Raw genomic sequence first — 9,345 nt, 5'->3', positions numbered from 1 at the left:
CCACGTAACCAGACTCAACGCCACGTGGCACAGAAGAGTCATCCAAGTGGACCCTGCCCAAATCCCTGACCCACAAAAGCATGAGACACGATGAAATGGTGTTTGTTCTAAGCAGCTAAAGTGCTAGGGTAATTTGTAACATAGCAAACAGGAACAGTACCGCTGGGTCTGGGTCAATCAACGCCACTCTCTGCGCACAGGTTCATCTGATGACAGAAGCGCCTGTCTCTGGGATAGTTGTCGGGGTCAAGAAAGCGTGGAGGATTATTCCAGGCTGCCCCGTTGCCACCACCTGAGACAAGGGGAGCGCAGGGAATCGGTGCTCCCATCCTGCTCACGGAACCGGTTCTGAGCATCCTCCCCCATTTTCCCTCTCCACTCTCTTCATCTTGTGCTTTGCTTCATCTTTTCTCTCAAAGTCTGAAGTAGAGACACGCTTGAGAGGAAAGTAGCAATCGCAGGTCTGGGGACAAGCATTTCAGTTTCCCTCTCACCGCTTCCCTCTCTGCCCTCACAAGTAGGGACACATGGGCCACGCACCTGAGAGCCGCCACCCTTGCTCTTCCCACTTCCAGCCCGGTGGGTCCTTCTTCTGACCTGGAGAAGCCTGTCATGGTGTTTTTAATATTGTAGGAGATGAGTTGTCCTAATAGCCTCTGCCCTTCCTCTGTCGCTGTGGGAACAAAACATGCTTTCTAATTTTCTTGTTTGGAAGCCTGAAATACTTGATGCTAACTCTTAAACACGCTGTGTGAAGAAATACGCAGAAACAGTTCAAAGCCGTCAAGAGTGTGCCTAAAACCACAAAGGGCTTTCCAGATGCATTACTGAGTTTGTTTCCTGGCGCTTGGCTCAGGACACTTTGTTCCTTGGAAGGCACTTCATTTCTTCATGAACACAGATCACATGTTGACTTAGAGACATCCATGTCCCCAGGATTGTGGAGGAAGAAGAGACACCGCGTGTCAACACAGCCGAACACAGGCCACCCTAAGGAGTCCTGCTGTCCACAGATGTTGTGCTGCAGCCCATGCCAATGACTTTTCCCCCTTCAAAATTGCAGCTGATAAAATTTAAAGTAATCTCCTACCAGACTATTTGCATTCCATTAGGTAATTTTTGAAAACTCTCTCCAGAAAATGGGTTCACTGGGTTCACTAACTTACTAGTGAACCCAGTGGAAAGGCAGAGATATTTTGAGGATTGTCATATGTCTATAGTCTTAAATCCACCCACCAACTTTCAAAGTGAAAGGTTAACGCCAGACCCCCAAAATGGTTTGAATAGCGGCTGTTGGCCATCTTTTTTCCCTTCTCGAGTAAGGTTTGTTGAGGTCAGAGGGATATTAAGAGTGAGGGCTGATTGGCCTGTTACTCACTTTTAGCATGACTCAATTCTGTTTCATGCACGTATTTGAGCATGTGATGTGTGCCCGTCACGGTGTTAGATCTGAGGGTGTGGCTGGGACTAGGCTAGGATGGCCAAGCAGCCTGGTTTGCCTGGGGCTGAGGGATGGCCAGGACACCGGACTTGGAGCTCTAAAACCAGGAAAGTCCTAGGCAAACTGGGATGCATTGGTTACCCCTCTCCCACTCTACTATTGCTGGTAGAAAATGGAAAACTGATAGTAAAAGTGGAATTACAACTGTGAGACTGTTTGAGAAGGAAGAGGAGAAAGGGGCCCTAGTTTGATGGTTAAGAAAGTTCTCCCCACAAGAGACACTTATGTTGCTATTAGGAGAATCAGTAGAAGCTAGCTAATAAAGCAAAAGAAAAAATGTTCTAGGAAAACGCACAAACGTGTGAAGGCCTTGATGCTAGAGAAGCCACGGTGCACGCGAGGACACAGGACACATCCTTTGTGACTAGTGTCCAGAAAAGAGGGGAGAAATAATTACCTCAGGCCAGATTGTAAAGAACTCTGTACATAGTATTCTGGATTCTAGATTTTACCCTAAAGGCAATGGGAAGTCACTGAAAGGCTTTAAGAAAAAGAATAAAGTCCTCGTACCATCAGCTTTTGCCAAAGACCTTTGCTGTCTAACTTGGTTCTTTGTGAGTGTGCCAACCCCACTCGATTCTGCTGTGAACCAAAACCCCTTTCAGGCACAGTGGAATGAGCTACGCCTCTCTTTGGCTTCAACAAAGTTAAATATGCATGGAAACGAGCCCATTTTCAATAACTAGTGATGGATAAGCGTGAACTGCCCATACAGACTTGTATAGGTACTTGAGAACACTCTGGAACCCATCCAGCTCACCCCAGCAGCAAGAATGCCCAAACTCTCGCCCTGGTGCAGCACATCGTGACCCCACACTCTCCACCACCACCCCACAACCCAACCCCTGCCATATGTACTCTGTTCTCTGGAACCCTGTATGGTGGACAGTTTATTTTGTCTTCATCCTTTACAAGTTGTGTCAATTTAATGAAAGCCTATGTTTTGCTCGGTCACTGTTTCTCAAAATGTGGTACCAGGACCATAGCATTGTCATCACCCAGGAGCTGGTCAGGAAAGCAAACTCTTGGGCCCCTGAGAGACCTACTGCATTAGAACCTCTGGGGTGGGCTCCAGCACCCTGTGTTGTAGCGGTGCCTCCAGGTGATTCTGACGCACACTTGGGTTGGAGAAGCACTGTCCTAGACAAAGTGTTGGCTTCCCGGCTGGCTCCAATGCTGGCCACTGCTCTCTCCTCATCTCACAGACCATGAAAAGCAGGAATGACTCCAAATCTAGAATGCTTTCCTCTTCCTCACTGTCCCTGAGCCTGCCCCTCGCCTTGGTGGTAACCTCTAGCCCACTGGCCTCACTGACTATTCCAGGTCTGTTGGTTTCCTCTCAACTTACCTCTCTTCCTATTTGGCCAAGATCCTGCACAACAGCTATCTTACCAACAGCCAAAATTCCCTCTATCCCTTGACCTTTCACTCTTTCTCTGCCTTTCCCATTCCTAATTTCAAGTTAATGCAATCCTGTTTTCTCTGCCGTACTCCCAGATTGCTGAGCTGCATGACAGTAAGTCACATGACAAGCATGTGATCGGGGCAGGGGTGACCCAGATCACCTCTGCCTCTCTTCACCCTCCTTCTTTCCTTTCTCCCCTCCCCTCTCCTCCCCTTCTCTCTTTTCCTTCCTTCCTTTTCCATCTTAGCAGGCTCCCCATCGAATTCTCCTCAGCAGCTCTCCCATCCTCAAGCACCCAAACCATTGTAAGAAAGTCTGGATGAACCCTTCCCATAACCAGGAATGTTCCAGGGGCTTGCTTCCTCCGAGGTCCACAAGACTTCCTCAGAATCACCTGGGAAGTTTGCTAAAGATGCAGGTTCCTAGTCCACACAGTAGAAGTCTAATTTCTTCTGCAAACAGTCCTTTAAGCATTTGAAGGCAATTAACACCCCCTCTCTAAGGCTTATCTTCGCCAAGTCAAACATCCCCGTTACTTCAGTCATTTTTCTCACATGCTAGATGTCTCAACCCTGGTATAACCCTTGTCATACTCCTCAGTAGTTTCTGGGTTTTCATTCTCTTTTTTAAAATGTGCTGGCCAAAATTATCGCAAAGTTTAATATTTCAATTTTCCTTTTTGCTTTCCCTGTACGAAGTGTCACCCTTGGCAAAGGGCCTTTTCTTTTTAGGTTCAATCACATTTTGGAGATGTACTAATTTCTTGGTTAAATATAGTTATCAAATGTGGCCGATCATCATAGCTGCTTAGAGAACTTTAGAAAAACATATACGTTCAGGGGCATCACCCTACTGACTTAGAATTTTTAGGGAGTGAGACCCAGGAGGTCAGGACTGTTTAAGATCGCTAGGCAATTCTGTTAATCAGCCAGTTTTGATGCACTACTGATCTAGACCTTTGGGAAAACTTTTGGCATAAACTCTGGAAACTGCCTCTCTCTCAGATAATCAATTATCCATTCAAGGATGATAGAGGAAGAAAAAGTACTAAATGAGAGTGTGAACTTTCTGATATATAACCAGAAACTGAAACCAGAGTATTTCTTTTTTGTTTTATCTTCCCAGATTATATAGTTTTGCAAACCCAGTGGTATTTTTGATGCATAATTTCAAATAGAAATATAATTAAGCAAATGATAATTTATTAATACATCTCATCTCACTTTAATAGCATCACAGGAAATTATCTTTAAAAAAAACTTTGGAGCCACATGTTAGTATAGGTTAACAAAAAACTTTGCTTTGAAATTATTTTTTAAAAAATCTATTTGGGATGTTCTATGGGAAATTAATTTTTGAAATCTGTCCATAGCATAGACCCATTTCTCCCTCCCTGCTTTTCCCCATCAAGTACAACTACACATCCTGAAAACAGAACAAGAGGCAACCAAAGGAGAACTCTGAAAGGTGGTAAGATGAAAGCTACCTGGTTTGGGTCCCCAGGAACATCACAGGGGCAGAACATCTCACGCTCTCCTGAAGCTGACCCAGACCCAGCATTCTCCAACACAAACCTAGCAACAGAATGCAGCCTAGGCAGCCTCATTCCTCCACTGGAGTAAACAGGGGTCGTTCCAACAACAGGAGCCAAGCCTGCACCATCCACCCAGGCAAGGAGACTAGATCCCTGGATCCCAGAGCCCCACCAACAAAAGCTGCCAGGAGAGATGCTCTCCTACCCAACAGCGTTTGAAACTCCCTACACCACTAAGATATACCAGAGCTGCCCTGCAGCAAGTGGCTAGATACAGAAGCCTCCTCACCCACCGAGGTGGACGTGGGGAAGGCTCACTGGGGGAAACCCCTCAGCCCCTCCAGCATCCCCAAAGGGACCAATGAGAGCCTCACTGGCACCATGTAAACCAGGCAGACAGCACCACAAAGGCTTGGAAAATCCAACTGCCATGGGAACCACAGCCCACCAAATCAGGTAGGGTCCCGAGAACTAACCTGTAAGAGATGACTACCTACCAAAATAAAAGATTTAAATGAGACCCAAAGTCCCTTAACATAATTGCCAAAACGTTAAGGATGCAATAGAAAAATTACTCATCATATGAAGATAATCACCACTTGAATGAGAAAAGATAACCAACTCACATCAATATCAGGTGAATCCAACGTTGGAATGGTCTGACAAGGGTTTTAAATCAGCCATCCTAAAAATGCCTCCACAATTCATTACAGATTCTCTTGAAATGAATAACAAATTAGAAAATCTCAGTAAAGAGATGGGAGTTATTTTTGTTAAGCCAAATGTCAATTATAGACCTGAAAAATAGAATAACAAATAGAAATCTATCTACCCATGAAGAAATCCAAGAAAATACAAAAGAAATTTTGGGGGACATTATTCATGTTGTAGCTCTAGTCCTGGTGTTTAATAAAGCCTGTGGATAAAACCCATAACATTGCAACTTATCTCTGTAATTCTAGGCTCCAGAAATGTGCGACATTCCAACAAGTGGCAAAAGTGAGGCTACAAGAAATCTTGAGAAGGAAAATGGAATAATTTCAAAAAACACCAATAGACTAAAATTTATTCTACAGGTTTTTTAATGATTCCAAACCTCACCATGGTCATCGTGTTTTAGGATGCCTATTGAAACAGCACCGGCTCTAGCCCTCCCTGGGTGATTCTCATCCCAGGTGTCTGCCCTGGGCCCTGTGTTCTTATGTTCAGAAAGCTCCCCAGGGGATATTGAGGCAGGGAGTTTGTGGCTTAATTTGGGAGAACCAAACCTGAGAAACTATCACTCTTGGATGTAAGTGCCAGCCCAAGTTTGGCCTTTTCAATGAGGCTGGCCCTGGGACTCCTAAAAGCCAGATTCCCTAGTAACCCTCACTGGGGCCATGAAATAAGACAGAGCAATCTCAAAAATTCTATGGCATATGCTCTCCCCGCTGTTTTCCCAGGAGTTACCATCATCCCTTCTTTTACCACTCCAATAAGGCGCATCAGAACTGGATTAAAGGATGGTTTCCTGTTATGTGGACTTCTCTAAATCGTTTCTCCAAAAATAGATGCTGATATAGCAGAAGGCTGGTAATACGGTTACGTTATGTTGCAGGCGTTACCAGGTGATTGGGAAATCATATTCAAAACAAAAAAAAAAATAATTGCCAAGGCCCTTCAAGAAAAATCCCGGCCAAAATGAAACAAAAACCCCAAAATTTTAAAAAACAAAACCAAAAAGGTTAAAAACAAAGGCCGAAAAAGGTGGCAAAAAAATAAATTGAAAAAAACAAGTGGTTGGGCAACCTAATTGGGGGAAAAAGGAAGTCCTAAAACGGGCCCTGAACCTGGCCAAAAGATTGTTCAGCTTTTTGGAAGGCTTTTGCTTTGAACCCATCTCTACCTCCTCAAAGCCACAGACTCAGAGAGTTCTCAATTAATACAACCCATTTTCATCTTCATTCATCAGTTTTAGAAACAATGCTAAGAAGTGCTGCAGAACCATTTCATGGGCTCAAAATAGAGTCTGTCAGATATTTTCAGGTTCCCATTTCTCGCTTTAAAAATTATTCTTTCCTTTAAAAGAAAAAAAGGCTCCAACTGACAGGCACCTTTCCATGAGGCTACCTTGTCAGATAGAGGGACGCTCTTAAATAACATGTTCTTGGATTAGATCAGGCTTGTTTTGCCTGGCAAATGAATTATGTAAACCTTATCCACCAGAAACTGTTTCAAGTCAATTAATTGTTGTAATTACTTAAGATTTCTTTTTAATGAATATGGCTCTCCAGGGATTCGATGATATCCTGTCATCTGTAGGGCCTGATAAATGAAATGTGATTTGTGGCTCGCTGCAAACTGAACCCTGTACTGGAGCGATGTCTGCTTCCCGCGTGCTCGTTAAATGGAAGAAATGCCCTTGATGGAGGCAGGGACATTCATTATAAACAGTTCCCAGTTAGCGTGAAAGCAAGGGGCTGCATTGGCTGCGCTCACCCCTCTTGCGCTCCCTCTCTCCTCCCGTCCCTTTGGAAGGGAATTAACCAAGCCCATGACCTCGGCGGCGAAGCTGCACATCGTAATCATTAGCAGTCCCACCATTCCGTCTCTCGTCTCCATTAGGTTCAATAAATTGAGGTCTCAAGCAGCTATTTGGGAATGATCTTAGGAGCTAATATAGAAAGCAAAGGATTATTTTTCCAGCCTCTGCTCACTCTCTCCCCACCTCTCTCTCTCTCTCTCCCCTACTATTATTTCTCTCATTTTTAAGGATTCATCTCCCTAAGAGTTGATAAACTAGGGTCACATTTCTCTCTCAGAGACACCCCATTTCCAAGTGATTACTAAGCTAGACTATAGCTTGTAGATAAAGGAACATAAATTGGCACAACAAAATTCTAGAAACTTCCAATTTTCTGAAGTATAGGCACTGTCTATTCTAGCAAACAAAACTCTGTAATAAAGCACAATTTTAAAATATGTCTGCTGTCTTTAGTGGTTTTATTTTTGCCCAGCAAATCATTTAGTCCACCACAGCAAAATAACGTTTCTGGGGCATTTCTGCTTGGTAATCACTGTAATCATATAGAGGTTTCTAGACAAAATTTACAGAGAAGATTAAAATAAAGGAGCATTAATAAACCCACAAAATTCTTATAAAACGGCACGGCTATACTCATTGTCTCAACTCAAACATTTGATTCACAATTGAAAATAGTCATGTTGGTAATATTGAAAGTAGAATATATGTTTTCTCTGAAATCCATCATTCTTGCTGAAACTTATGTCACTGGATTGTGTGAAACTGAGTACAATGCATAATTGTAATAAAACACATCAACCAGGATTCTGGAAAATAATCAGTTACTATTCCTAAATATTCAAGCAATGTCTGCTGATTCAAAGTGAATTAGGGTTTCACCTTTATTGCGGACTGTTATCATTCCCTTACAAATTCACTAGCTTTAAACCAAATTTAAATAGGAAAGAACTTGTAGTAGACAAACATTGATTTATAACAAGTCTTTTCATGGTAAAGTACCTCTCACTGCCTTAAAATCATAACTCTAGCAAAACTTAGGAATATCAAAGACATTTGAAATTCAGAAATTTATTGAAGTATTCATTCAATCAGTAAATATTTATTGAGGAGCTATAAAGAGTCAGGTACTTGTCTAGACTTTTTGGTCATAATGGTGAACCACCACATTGATAGCCCCATTTATTAAATGTTTATCACATGCCAAGCACTGTCCCACTTTGCAAATAAGACATAGCCCCCAACCTCAAGGGACTCACTGAGCCTTTAAGCTTCCCTTTGTTTGAATAAAGATTGCACAACAAGACGGACCAGTTAGATCACAATGTGCAACCTCTATTGACTGTCTCTGCAATGTGAGTACCCCAAGGCAACGTTGTTTATTATTATTTATTACCTGTGCTGTCATTTATTACTTATGCTAGGTAAGGGCCCATTGCTGGGCATTTATGCAAATAGCACCCTTATAGTGAAGAGCTCCTTCAGTTTTATCCTGATGCCAATATTAAATAGCTGTGTGACTTTGGGCAAGTTACAGAAATCCCTTTACCTCTGTTTCCTCATCTGTCAAAATGCAAATAATACCATGATGATGATGGTGATGATGATAGTACCTACCTCTTAAGATTTGTGTGAAGAATTAAATGATTTAATGCGTTATAAGTACCTTGTGCCTGGGACACGGTATGTGATCAATAAATTGTTTATTATTTTTATCATCTTCATCACCACCACAGCCACACAAGTCAAACATTATATTCTGAATTTAACCAGGGAGAAAATATAGGCACAGAGAAATTAAGTAACATTCCCAATACTATGTGGCTGAGAATAGAACTAAAATTCAGAGCAGCTTTCTTTACCCAAACTGACAACTCATTCTTAGATGAACTGTTGTGTGAAATTCTATATCATAAAAGAGAAGGTCATGTCAACTTATCAACTCTCTTCCTCCTCCTTCTTCTCCTCTTCCTCCTCCTCCCCTTCATCATCGTCATCATCATCATCATCATCATCATCAGTAACCATAGGCATGTATTGAGATCCTTGGAATGTACCTACACCAAGAACATTGGATTTAATATAATTTTAGTTATACAAAGTCTTTTCCTCCAAGAGCTTATAAAATGGTAAAAAGGTAGTACAGAAAAAAAAATTGTAATCCTTAATAAACTCTTATAAAGTATGTATTGGCTTAGTTTTTTTATAAAATCGATGCTCAGAATGATTAAATAACTTGCCTGAGGTCACACAGAAAGTGGTTGCACTAGGACCTACTGTTTCCCAAAATTGTGTGACCTAAGAATTGTTAGAAGGGGCAATGGGCTTTCTTTGCTCCAACTATGCATCTCTCCTGAACCCCCTTTTGACTGATGGCACCCACA

The sequence above is a fragment of the Propithecus coquereli genome, unplaced genomic scaffold, assembly GCF_000956105.1.
Source record: "Propithecus coquereli isolate 6110/MARCELLA unplaced genomic scaffold, Pcoq_1.0 Scaffold141, whole genome shotgun sequence".
Lineage (NCBI taxonomy): Eukaryota > Metazoa > Chordata > Mammalia > Primates > Indriidae > Propithecus > Propithecus coquereli.
Note: the sequence above shows the minus strand (reverse complement) of the source record.